The following is a 14,008-nucleotide window of genomic DNA, read 5'->3' as shown; positions in this document are numbered from 1 at the left end:
GGTTGAGAAAGGCTTTTGATTTTCTGAAAATATTCACAGCTTTTACCAGGCTCTGCAAAACTGTCTCTCTCTCCCTTCTTGCTTGGGCCTGCTTAGCTTTTCCTTTAGTTACAATTTTCTACTATAGGAATTGAAGGACATGAATCATTTGTCCTGGTTATTACAGTAAGAAATTGCCACTTTCTATTTTGGAAATTTTGTGTGTGTATTTTTGGGTAGAAGTTCTGTTAAATATATTTTGATATTTAAAGAAATAACTGGTTCTTCACTAGTAGAACAGAAAGCATTAGGTGGTATATGAAAGCAGCAAGTCTCCTCAGCTATCTGATCCTTACATAGAGAGAAGTAGTCAGTGTCTTCATGTTCAGATTCCTTGGTAGATAGCATCCTGCAAAAATGGGAAAGTAAAATGGTGCAGCTACTCTGGCAAAGAACTTTGGTTCCTCACAAAGTCAAACCTGGGGAGATTTCAAGGCCACCACAGATCAATTAATTTTGAATCACTTAGTGGCCCAGGAGATTTCAATGTGAGTCCCAAATTAAGGCTGAGTAACATAGAGGGGCCATGGCACCTAGGGAGAAAGTGTGAGCAATGGGAGGGAAGGACCTGCTCCACCCTGGGTCCCAAGGGCCAATCACAGAGCTTAGGCCAACAGAAGAACCCTCTTATTGGACCTTTCCTCTGACTGTAACCTCTGATGAAGTTGGGGCAGGAGGTGACCCATGAGGGTCCTTAAACCTCTGCAACAGACCACACTAGGTACCTGGGACAGGGTGTTGGGTGAGAGGGGCTGGCCACCACCTCAACACTGGCCTGGCTGTATGCCACCACTGCCCATGGGAACAACTGGGCACTGCTGATGACAACACCCAATACTGGGCCCCTCAGACCCCCACACCCTGCTCACTGGCCAGCCACACACCTGCCTTACCCATACCCACCAAGGACAGAGGCCATGGGCAGGAAGTTCTCCCCTTACTGAGGTGAGTGCCCACTCTCCTATCTGCTTCTATCCTCAATCTTCTCTTTTAAGTGAACAGAAATTATTTGTTAAGTCTTCACTCTGGTCTAATTTTGCAAACTTTAATCAATGGAATGAGATGAAAGAGTTTTTAGTCATCATGTTGAACTCTCCCATTATAAGTATGAAAAATGAGTTTGGAAGGGACAGTTGCTTGTGATTCCATATGCAGTTCTTTTCTTCTAAAGCTTTTTATTTTTAAGAATTTTATTAAAGTTTGATTTATATACCCTAAATTATGCCATGTGGAGCATATAAATCAATGACTTTTTTGGTAGACCTATGGAGTGTCCAGCCATCACCACAATCTATTTTTAGACTATTTTTTCACCCAGAAAAGATCCATCAGCCAATACACAGTCAACCACATTCTTACTGTAACTTGAAGTGGAGTACTTTTCTACACTTCAGTCTTTTCATTTATAATTTGGACTGTTGTGACTCCTTGATCTTGAAAGAAGAATGCAAACACTGCAGACTTGGAGGCTAAAGGAGAGTGATATGTGCTTATGGGGTTCACAGGTTTGTAACTTTTCTGCTCAAACACCTGTGGTGACAGAGCTTCAGGGAAAACTGAAAAAATAGGGGCTACTGTTAATTGTGTGAGAAATCTGTAATAAGTGTAGTTTTAGGACTATAGTGCATTAACTCCTCTTGGAAGATGCCTTTGTCTTAGTTTTGCAGTGATGATACAGCCTCTTCAGCTCATTCTAGCTCAGCCCCTATGTTTACCAGCACCAGGGTTGTTTCTAATGAAGAGTTGCTTTGCTTCCCTTCCTAGGGCAAAGCTCTTCCCCTGTAGTCCCACTGGGGCTTGGCTCCATCAACTCCCTTGCTCTTATTCATTTTCTAAAGCTACATCTCAAGTGGCTCTTTTAACTGTCTATGAATATACTCAAGTCACTGGCTCCTGGCTTTGCCCTTCTCCCCAACTCACTGTGGGTGGAAACAACCCTCTGTCACAATGGCAAGGACAGAGAGAATGATCTAAGCAAGGGAGTTCCTCTCTCACTGCAATCACAAGGCATCCACTCAGGAATGAGCCTTTCCATTACTTGCAGTGAACCATTTCATAGATAGCAGTGGGCTAAACAGGTGCTTGGATGGAAACTAGAATTAAATTTATTTCCATGTTTTCTTGAACAGGGTAAGTGGGGAAAGCAGAACAAATGCAGTATTTCCCACCCTGAGGATTCTCAAATGAACCTGCTTATTTTTATTTTTGCCAAACTAGAAATTCCTACTGTTTCCTTCTCTGATTCATTTGGGATTGCATGTCCCTCATTGCCATGCATCATCCCCTGAGGATCCCAGAGCAAACTGCCTTGGGTTGCCATTTGGGCTTGGGCATTCACATTCTTGTTTTACCTTGTGGCTGTAAGAAGACTTAAAATGTGGTAAAATGAAACAAAAATAAAATCTGCTACTTTAGCCATTTTAAAGTGGAAAATTTAGTGGAATTAAATACAGTCATGATATTGTTGTCAGAAATTTTGGGACACACAGTTATAAAGGGCATGGAGACCAATCAGCTTTCAGGCAGGAAAGTTTTATTTGAGCAGCAGCATGGTGGGGGTTGCAAAGAAAAATGCCATTGGCATGGCAGGGTCTGAAGTAAATCTTCAGCCAGCTAGAGACAAAAGGAGGGCTGTATTTCTGTTCAGCTACTAGAGGTTGTCAGTTTAGCTAATGTGTCAAATGGTGATGGGACCTGAAGGCCTGTAGGGGTGGGATTTGAGAGGGAACATCATTGAGCCAATGTAAAAGTGAGCAGTGAGTTTTCAGTGTCCTTTTAAGGATTGGAATGTATATAGCTGGGGGAAGGGCATTTGGGGCAAGATGCAGTGGCTGATTACCAGGAAGTTTCACACAAAAGTCTTGTTTAAATGTGTCCTTTTTGAAAATCTGCATTTGGAGTGGAATTTTCTAACATTTTATGTAAGGTAGTTTGGTTTCAAAGACAGACAATGAAGCCAAGTGGGCAGATATTAAAGAAAAGTTTTATTTGAGAGAAGCCACAGGGCAGCCCCTGCCAGCAGAAAGGCTGCTTGGAGGGGAAAGTGCACAGTTGGGTGGTGGGATTTCTTATTATAGGGCTTTTTGCCAATCAGGAGTGTAAGGTATGTGAACTTTGGCCAATAAGGGTTACACATAGTTCATCTTATAACTATGACAATGTCTGATTGTGTATTTGAATGAGAGGTGAGGGGGGAGGGAATGAATATGTGAGGGAAAAGGAGGGGGCAGTGATGTATGAGAACAAAGAAAGTGGTGTGAAAATGAGGAAAGGGAGGGGGCAGCAACCTGAGGTATGGTCTGATCTGCAGGGAAATGGGTAAGGTGCCCAGGGCTCACATCTAACCATTGTGCAAATTTTGTTGTCTAGGCTGTCTTGATTAGTTTACTGAGCATACTTAGTTGCTGTCAACACTAAACTTAGCTGGCTTTCTTTATGTGGGAAACACATTACCAATGTTAAGAATAGACCCAGATGGCACTTTCAACCTATCTTATGTGACATGTTTGATATACTGTTTTTTGTTTTGTTCTGTCTTTATATTTAAAACATATTTAGACATCACTTTTCCCTTGCTGTGGTTATTATTTCCATGGAATTCCCTCCCTTCCTTACCTCATGGGCATTTAAATCTGGATTCTAAGTCCTTACTTCTTCAATCAAGTTTCTGTAAAAAGTTGATGATCTCCACATCATCATCACTCCAATTTCCTTGGTCCAATTGTATATGGTTTCCAACCTCATCATGCTCCTGAAATTGCTTTTCTCAAAGATAGTAACTAAAAGAAATCAAAACAAGCACATTGGGTTCCTTGTCTGATGACTCTATGACCTGGCTGACCCATTCAATTTTTTTCCTCAGAAAATCAAATGCATGCTGATCCAGGACAGCTTCAAGAAAAGACTATAAAAGATTAAACTCACCTGTGATACTGATGCTCAAACACAATCACTGAATTTAAGGTATACATTCTTCTAGTACTTTCCTATTGAAGATCATTGTTTCATCTTGTTTCAACTCTAGCACTCTTAAGTATAGCTTTACTTTTTGATTTTTTCTTCTTACTTAGCATTTTAGCATGAATATTGTTAAATAACTTCTAATGATCATTAGCATATAGTCAGCTGTGCATTGAAATGCTTTGCATAATCATTCTTGATTGGCTATCTTCCCCTACCCCCTCATATTATTAAACAGTCTATTGCATCTTTTGAACCATCCCTAAGTTTTGCCCATTTACCATCTGAGGATGTAAGGAGTTTCATTTGCTTTGATGTTTGCTTGGCTGAGGCTGTGTGCTGAGGAAGGAGAGCACAGGTTATGGGGTAAATTGTCTTGATTATCTTGGCTTCAGCTTTAGTAGCTGTGTGAACTTGGGCCTTCAGTTTCCCTCAGTGGTCCTCAAACTCTAGCTTTTATCACAGTCACCTGGAGGGCTTGTTAAAACAGATTGCTGGACCCACCCCAAAGTTTCTGACTTGGTAGATTTGGGGTGGGGCCTGAGAATCTGCAATTCTAACAAATTCTCAGGTGATGCTGATGCTGCAGATCAAGGGACTGCACATTGAGAATTATTGCATCAGATTCCTCATATGTATCATGGGTAATAGAACTTTCCTGGTAAGAGTTACAAGGGTTACTTATGGTCTATGGAAGAGTTTGGAATACTGCCCAGCACATAGAAAATACTCAGATGTTAATTGGCATAATATCTCCTTAAAAAGACAGGGATTACAGAAAAATGTGAGGGAAAGTATACAGATACAGGGTTTATGTCTATAATGTGACTATCTTATGCAATCATATTTTGTCCTTTGCCTTAATTGTGTCACTTCTAAGTAAAATACCAGTATTTTCCCTTAATTTCTTGACATACTTACATTATGTGTGCATTTGTGTGTCCATGTAAATACAACCTCTATTTGGGAATATTATAAATATCAATATATATTAATGTATCACCTTATATGAATCTGATTAGTGACTATTTAGGTGTGTAAAATTTGGAGGAGATTTATATACACTTGTTGAAATTTCTCTGTGGTCTAATGAGTTGAGCACCTTCCCCTGTGCTTATTGTGTTGTACTGAATATAAATGCTAGATATCCATACAGGCTAGGGGGTGTATATTGTCACACACCCATGTAATAACTAACCAGATCAATGGACATTTGCAGCACCACAGATGTCCCCTCTTTTCTTTCCCAGTCAAAACTCCCAAGGATAATCATTATTTTGACCTCAACTACCATAGATTAACTTTGTGGTGAACTTACATAAATTAAATTGTAGGATATTTTTTGTTTGGCTTTTCTTGGATATTCTGTGAGTCTTCCACATTATTGCCTGGAAATTCTCCCCTGTTATGGTCTACCCTATAGGAAGTGATCAACAGGAGTACTCTGAATAGACTTTCATGTATTATTATTTTTTAATAGACCTGCCCCACACCTTCCCTAATTCTTCTTCCACCCTGAAATCTAAGGTCTCACACAGGAAAATATGACATCTCTATAGTAATTTATTTGGGATTATATACAGGAGTAAAACTGCCAGAGCATAGGGTACATATGAATATTTAACTTTGGCAAACTTGATGGTTTTTACTAATGTAGTTTCATCAACCTAATCCCTGCCAGCACTGTATGAGTTCAGGTTCTTCTACATTACATACAAGGGGAATGATGTTTGCTTAATTAACATTCTGGGGGTGCAGTCCTCAATCATTAGGTTCTTAATTTGCATTTTTCTGTGGTCTAATGAATTGAGTACCTTCCCCTGTGCTTATTCCCATTTGGGTATTACCTTTGGTGATGCACCTGTACTAATCTTTTTCTTTTTCCATTGAAAACACCTAGCTTTTTCATATATATTTCTTCAAATTCCTTATATTGATCCTTTTCAAAAATGCATCTGATACATGTATTCTCTGAGTTCATGGCATGCACTTTGCTCTTAATGTTAACATTTTGAGGAATCCAGATTCCCAATTTAAAATCAAATGTGGTTTGTCAGCCTTTACTTTTATGACTAATACACTTTCTATCCCATTTAAAATATCTTACTTTGAGGATATAGAGATATTATATTTTTCTTTCTAGATGCTTGTCTTACCTTTCACAATTAGGATCATAATCAATATCAAATTAGTTGTATGGTGTAAAGTATGGCTCAAATTTTTAAATATTGATATCTCACCTACAATATCATTTATTTATATGAATCATTTATGCCAGGCCAGGAAGCAGAAGGAAAATCCTGCATGACTTTTACTATTGTTGTGTGGGTGGTGGTTTCTCCCAAGTTTGTGAGTAAGAACAACCCCACTCCTGGCACCTCAAAAACTGATCTTTTATATAAAGATACTGATTCAGTGATTTCTTTTTCTTCACCTGCCCCACACCCTCCCTAATTCTTCTTCAACCCTGAAATCTAAGGTCTCACACAGGAAAATATGACATCTCTAAAGTAAGCATTTCATCTGCAACCCATTTTGGAGCAGCTGAACACTGATGAATTAAGAAAGTTCAAATCTCTACTGATTCCTTCCCATGAAAGGTGAGCTACAGCAGAACCCATGGTCTGTGGTGGAAGAGGCAAGTGGCAAGCAACTGGCAGAGATTCTGATCAATGTCTCCCCAAGCTATTGGATGATTGTGATCATAAACATCTCAAAAAAGATGAACCTCACAGATTTGTCCAAGTTAGCAAAAAGCTCAATCCTGGGTAATTAGAACTCAATATACACTGGGCATTAGAAAGAAAGAATTGAGTCCCCATGGTTTTAGACACACCAGGAATATCGTTGAAACTTGTAGGAGTTTTACATACACTTGCTGAAATTTCTTTGTGGTCTAATGAGTTGACCCTGTGCTTATTGTGTTGTATTGAATATAAATCCTAGGTATTCACACAGGCTAAGGGTGAAAATGGACAATGTTCAGGGATTCTGTCAATTTCTCTCTTCTACTTTCTATCTACACTAACACTTTCCCTGTACTCTCTCATGCTGTTGGCTAGTTTCCCACCTATGCAAGCATTTTGTGTGTCCTCATGACTTAATTGGTTACTTTTACCAGTTCCTTTCCCAGGTAGAATAATTTCATCCAAGTCTATCATGTTAAAAGAAAAGTTCCTCAAATCAACATTTTCTTCTAAGCAGGAGTTAGCAAACCTTTCCTGTAAAAGGGGTGTAAATATTTTAGGCATTGTAGGCCATAGTCTGTGTTGCAAATGCTCATCTCTACTGTTCTAGGGTGAAAGCAGCCATAGAAGATAGTAAATAATTGGTCATGGTTGTGTCATAATGAACTTAATTTACAGAAGCAGGCAGTAGACTTGATATGGTCTGTGAGCCACAGTTTGCCAATCTCTGTTCTAGAGCAGTGAATTTCAAAATGGGCTGCTTATGAAACTGCACAAAGAACTTTAAAATCACTGCTTCTGTGTGGGTCCTACCCATGGAGATTCTGACTTAATAGGTTAGAAGTTGACTGGGAATATTTTTTAAATTTCAATTTTTTTTTTACTAGTGATGAATTTAGGATTTAAAGTTTTTAAAATCCAGGAATCCACAGCCTCTACTTATAGGAAAACAAAGTATCTCAATTCCTTTGCTATTCCATGTGGTATGGGAATTGTCTAGATTTAAAAGTGAAGTACTTGTGGAGATTTATGGTTTCATTGCAGAGTTTTCCAGCAAATGATTATGGCTCATACATTCATTAGAGTAAACTTGTAAAACTTTTCTTTGCAGTTTACTGACCTAACCATGATGGCCTTTTAAAAAAGCATCCTTCTTCCACATGTATAAATTTCCAACAGATAACTAAAACCATTCTATTTCTCTACCAGTTCTAAAACCAGTGCCATCAGACTATTACTGACACATGAAGTGTGCTCTAGCAGAAACCTCTCAAGGATGACCTAATTTACTAGAAAATGGAAAGTCCAAATTATAGTCTCAGAGCTACTATAGAACAGATGTTTAGTATCACCTGCCCATTTTATATTTTAATAACTTATTTCTGGTTACTATGTCAATTATGTTGTCTTCATTTCTATAACTATAAATTCTTTAAGAGCTCATGTTCTTTTGCCTACTCTTTAAGTTAGGTATATCCCAGTGGGCTGACCAGCTGTTTGCACATTCTACTTGTCCTGGTTGATGTCTCTTATTAAACTTTAAGCTATGCTGACCCTCCACAAAGGATATCAGGGAATCTCCCAGTCTGCATTATTCCCTAAATTTCAGAATACTTCATCAATTCTCTTCTGTATATCCTCCCAGTCCCATAGTAACTTTAACTCTTCCATCAAAATTTGACCATGTAATATTCCTCCCTTCCTCCTAAGCACTATCCACTCTATATTATTTCCAAGTTTTCATGGTAGCAATGCCTGTTTACAAAAGGGAGAGAGGGGGATTAGAAGAAAATCACCCTGTAACCCTGGAATTGTGGCTATCACCCTAAGGTAACTTAATTGGCACCCAAGGCTGAATTCAGGCCACCTTGAAGTCTCTTTGTTCTCTTAGTTTATATTTCAATAATGCTGCTGTGACAAGCCCAATTCCATTCTTTTTTTTTTTTTCAGAGTACATGTGGGCCTCAAAAGCACTCCTGGCTGCCAAGGGCATTTGGACAGACAACATTGTTTGATGAAGAAGATCGTAGGAGGATTGGGATACAGGACAGTGATCTCTGTCCCTTCCTGGACAAGGCTATCCTCCAGAGGGACAGACTGTGAGGATGCTACTGCTTTGTATATGTCAGTGTCCAGCAGCTTCTTCCTGCCATGTTCTACATTCTAGGGTATGAGGAGGAAGAAGATGAGGTCTGTTTTGAGGATAGGAACCATTTTGTTTCCTTGTGTCTTGGGTACCTGGTTGAAGCCTGTCTACATATTCAAATATTTCTCCTATATTATACATGCAAGAAGCTTGGCCATGGCTAGGGTTTCTCCATCCCAGGATTAGCTTCTACTTGTTTGGCCTTTTGAATGAAAAGAGAGTCAAGGAGCTGGAGACAATTTTCAACTGCCAGATGTCAATGGAGGTCAAACAGGAATTGCTGAAATCCAAAGGAAATTCCAATGAGAATAAATCTTTCTCTTCAATGATGGTCATCAAGGAATTGTTTTACTGTTTCCATGAGTCTCAGAAGAGATTGTGAAGGATGTAGTGACACAATTTAAGGAAATGTCTTTTCATTTGAGAAATACATTTGAAATGATGAATTCTTCATTCCACTTCAAGCACTATCAAAATTTACAGAAAATCTTACTGTAAGTGGGAAAGGGGATATTTCTGGGGAATGATTCTGCATCAGAATTACATGCTCAGTTTGAGAGGGAAGAATTCACTTTTAATCTCCTGGTTCTCACATCTTCAATCTTATGTCAAATTCCATTGAAAAAAGTTCAGAATCACTCCTATTCTCTGTAGCTTAGGATCTGAATTCTCCCTGTTGCTGCACTTCCTGCCTGATGAACATTCAAAGCAGGAGGCATGGCATCATGACTAGGAATGGGTGCTTTGGAACCAATGTTTGTTTTAATATGAGGTGGGTCTGGGTCATCAGGCATCCATAACACTGTCACCATTTCAAATATTTTCCCCTCCATACACTTAGTTTTAAAATTTCCCCATACATAACTTTTACTAGATGATCTTTGCTGTGTTTCTCACAGGTTCCAGAAAGATTATCACTAACTTTGTATCTGGAAGAATCTCTGCTCTGTGTTTAGTTCAAATTAGAACCTGAGCTTTCTGCAAGTAAGTTGAAGCTTTATCAGTGATACCTTGATGCAGATACTTTGTGAGCAAATCAGCCATGGCACCCAGAATCACCAGAAAGTGGTGTAAGTAGAAGCTAATTCTGGGATGCAGAAACCCTAGCCATGGCCAAGCTTCTTGCATGTATAATATAGGAGAAATATTTGAATATGTAGACAGGCTTCAACCAGGTACTCAAGACACAAGGAAACAAAATGGTTCCTATCCTCAAATTTGTCTATTGGGAGGACTGAATTACATCAAGTCATTTTACAAAATATAGCAAAGAGTTTAGATGTTCTCAAAGTCTACTCTGGGCATATTTGATTAGACAACTCCTAGAAATGGATGGACTAAATGGCATGCTGAGAATTTTGGATGAGCATACTCGGTTAGGAAGTGTCTCCAAAAATTCATGTCTACTTGTCATGTGTGACCATATTTGGAAGTATATGGTCTTATAGATATACTCAAGTTACAATGAGTTTGTCTTGGATAAGAGGGCCCTACATCTGATGACTGGTGGCCTTATAAGGAAAAGGAAATTTGGACACACACAGGGAAAAATGGCTAAGTGAAGTTGGTGACAGACATTGGAGTGAGGCAGCCACAAGCCATACAGTGCTAAGGATTGCCATTAACCATTAGAATTTAGAAGCAAGGAAGTATTCTTCCCTAAACACTTCAAAGGAATCATGGCCCTGCTGACACTTCTATTTCTGATTTCTAGCCCCCAGAACTGTGAGAATGAATTTCTCTGGTTTAAACTAGAAAGTTCATGTTAATTTGTTCCAGCAGCTGTAGGAAGCTAATGTGAATAAGTTGGTAATAGTGAGCAAATATGGGCTCTGTAGCATCCATTTCTCACATATAAAAAGTAACTAAACTTGCATGGTATCAAATATTGTACAAGGGTGGTATCCAGATCCCAAGCTTAATAAATTGTAGTCCTTATAACATAGGATGAGTGTTCAGAATTGTGCCTGTACCGAGTTATCACTGATCAAATGCTAGATACTTAGGTAACATTATTTGGGCCAATCACTAGGAAAAAATAAGACCTAATCTCTTCCTTGGGTAGATAACAATTTACAATCTGCCATGACATGAGAACACTGGGGGCAGTTATATTGTGTTCAACAGCTTTAGGTCTGCACAAGGAAGAGGGATGGGGATTGCCACAGAGGGGCATAACTGAGAATTAGGCATAGGAAATACTGTCACTTGACCCAGAGGCCACAGGTCTGCTGGAAAGTGACAAAGGTCAGAAATGTACCATTGGTGTATTCATCAGCTATTGCTGTGTAACAAATCTCCCTGAACCTTGTGACTTAGAATACATGTTTTTCTCATAGCATTGGGTCAGGAGTCTGAGCATGGCTTAGCTTCAGAGTCCTATGTTTCAGGGTCTATCACCAAGTTGTAATCAAGTTATTGGCCAAGGGTGTGGTCTTCTCTGAGGCTTGGTCCTCTTTCAAATTCGTATGGTGGCTGGCAGAATTCAGTTTCCTGCCTGCTGTCAGATTGAGGGAACCAGCATCTCCCTATTCCCTGCCATGTGTTCCACTCCATAGAAAAACTTAAATACCTGAAATTTGAACTAACTCCTTCCTGGAATTCAATATAGTTTGAATAAACTATAGGCTATTAAAGGCCTTCATGGTGATTTGAAAACAGAATAAACACAATTTAATTAGCTATGTTATGGCTTTGTTTCCCAGTAAGGACTCAGTTAAGCCAAGATCTAATGCAAGCTGCAAATATCTTTGTGGGTTTCCTTTTCCCCAGTGTGATGAGGAGTCTCTTGTTGATCTACCTCTTCATTAGCAGTGGGCTTCTAAATCTCAGTGCAGAAGACTTCCTTATGTATCCCTGTGAGATGTGTTGATGAATGTTTCCAAAATCTAGGGAAAATGATATTTCCTCAATTTTTCCCTTTGTGAAAAAGACTTAGAGCAGGATGTTATCAACATGGTGATGTAAACAGCTACTGGAAACTTCTCTCCAGAGACTCAATAAAAAAAAGGATAATTCTGAATTGTTTAAAACTCTGGAAGAGGATGGAGACTGGAGAAAGACACTGCAAAAGCTGAACTGAAGAAAGAGAAGAAATGTCAGGTAGGAATTTTCTGTCTGAGACCAGGGGTCCTCTCCTCTACCCCTCACTTGGTCTCCATGTGGAAAAGGCACTGAAATGGCAGACAGGACCTCTTTCACCATGGACACAGATTTTAAAGCCCCACAGTGGTGAAAAATGCCCTCACTGTTTGAAGACCTGATGGACAGGGGAGGACATTTCAAGGCCCAAATCAATGAGGGACAAAGAGACTGAGACAACTTGTCCAGAGGCATGTTTCCAGCCCTGGGTCTGAAAGCCATTCCCCACCCTAGGGAACAGGCAGACCAGCCTCTGAGGGTGATTAAGTTACTGAACAGTGCCATCTGCTGGAAAGTGCAAAAAGTGCAAGGATCCTTTCTTTGGAATACACCCTGTATGGGAACCCAGCCCTGTTTAGGCTGAGAAATAAAGAAGGCCCAACTCTTAAAGCAGGGACCCTAATCAAACCCAGGTCTTGCTAACTCAAACCCATGCTGAAAGATATCTGGGTCTTTGATTTTTCATACAGGAGTTTTTGCTTTCAGACTCAAAGACACAGACAAGCTTTCCTATGATATTTCTGAAATGGTGATTGGAGCAATTCTAGAGCTGCTTTTTCTAAGAGCAGACCTTCTGGGTACTTTACTCTGCTCAAGTGATCTTTCTCCCAAATACTGGCTATAAAGAGAAGTCTTAGTTCAAAAATGTGCATCACATGGGCTTATGACTTGAGCTATTTTCTCTGGAAAATTTTATAAACCACATTCCCAAGAATTTAGAGATAATATCCCATCCAGTGTCTCCTCAGTAACCAGTATTTCTGTTTACAAGTTAATCAAAAAAGCTTTAAGTAAAGTTTTCAGTTCTAGGACTGGGTGATTTTCCTGTCTAGGCAGCCATAAATTAGATGCTTTTTAAATTGGGCCCAACTGGGCTTGGGGTCAGAGCTGCTAAAAGATCCCACATTCATTGATGTCCTGGAATTGTGTAGCTTCCCATAACTATGTCCTCCAGTCACAATAATTGGAAAGTAATAAGGAGCCATCAGGGTCAAAAGTGAGAGTTATGGAAGGTGACAGAAGACAGAGCATAATCTAAGACTTTTGGAACTTATTTTATGCTGCAATCAGAATCCTACCAAATGATACAAAAAATGCCTTCTTAATTCAATACACAAGATTTTATAAAATTGCTTTTACAGTAAATTCTCCATGTTGAAGAACCAGCATTATAAAATTGGAATCTAACCAAATGATACAATTTTGCTAGATTCATTTCAGAGCCTTATTACCACCTAGGGGCCCAGTGGAAAATCATAAATCCCAGAATGGTGACATTATATAAATATTCTGAAAAGTAAATGAAACAATAAATTAATTGATAGTAGTGAAACATATTCCAATGTTTAAGTTTTCCTTGTATGCATGTTCCATAGAAATGGATGAAATCCATAAGACAAGGATGAAGAGTTAAAGGATGAAATCTCATAAGACAATGGAAGAATGAAACATATCTTATGGATAAGGGGTGATTACTGAATATCTTAGACATGCCTACACATTGTTATATTTTACATTTCAAGAAAGTTAAAAAGAAGAAAAATTGAGAAGGAAGAGTAAAAGCATATGAAAAATCTGGACAGATAAAGATGGAAAATTGCAAGCAATATCCAGAAAGACGGCATGAACATGGATCAGATCTACCTGGGAAAATGACCATTTGATTGTGATCACTGGTCCTGCCCATCCTACACCCACAGCTCATTTCACTTACTTGTGTGCTGCATTTTGGCCCACACTGACCCTTCCTCAGTGAGCTCATCCTCTGAAACTTTCAGCTGTCTTGGACCTCTCCTCCAGGAGAGCCATATTCATCAGTTAGTAAGCTTGGGTCCCAGGATAGATCTGGTAACTATGGAAGAATGTGATTATGAGGAGGTTGTGTTTGCTTTTCATCAACACCTACTTGGCAATTTTGCTGGATGCCTATCTCTGCAACCCTACTATCTATTCAGGATCTTCCATTATCTCCTGTATATTTTTGAGTTATTCTCTCCTGCATGCTAAACGGTACAGCACTGTGAGTACCTGAGGA

At 39.2% G+C, this 14,008-nt stretch overlaps 1 long non-coding RNA gene across 4 annotated transcripts in view; it reads left to right on the top strand.

Moving 5' to 3' along the window:
* Positions 1-13,516, top strand: part of LOC119532526 — a 59,909-nt gene extending 46,393 nt beyond the window's left edge. For 3 of the 4 annotated variants that reach the window (XR_005216558.1, XR_005216559.1, XR_005216561.1), the window contains exons 4-7: positions 3,902-4,002; positions 6,479-6,599; positions 8,637-8,854; positions 11,765-13,516. This is a non-coding gene — a long non-coding RNA (uncharacterized LOC119532526). The remainder of the gene's footprint in view (positions 1-3,901; positions 4,003-6,478; positions 6,600-8,636; positions 8,855-11,764) is intronic. The other variant, XR_005216560.1, reaches the window with a different exon arrangement.
* Positions 13,517-14,008: the final 492 nt, after the last annotated feature.

The sequence above is a fragment of the Choloepus didactylus genome, chromosome 4 (genome assembly GCF_015220235.1).
Source record: "Choloepus didactylus isolate mChoDid1 chromosome 4, mChoDid1.pri, whole genome shotgun sequence".
Classification (NCBI taxonomy): domain Eukaryota; kingdom Metazoa; phylum Chordata; class Mammalia; order Pilosa; family Megalonychidae; genus Choloepus; species Choloepus didactylus.
The sequence above is the reverse complement of the archived record's forward strand: the minus strand, read 5'-3'. Positions and strand labels throughout refer to the sequence as shown.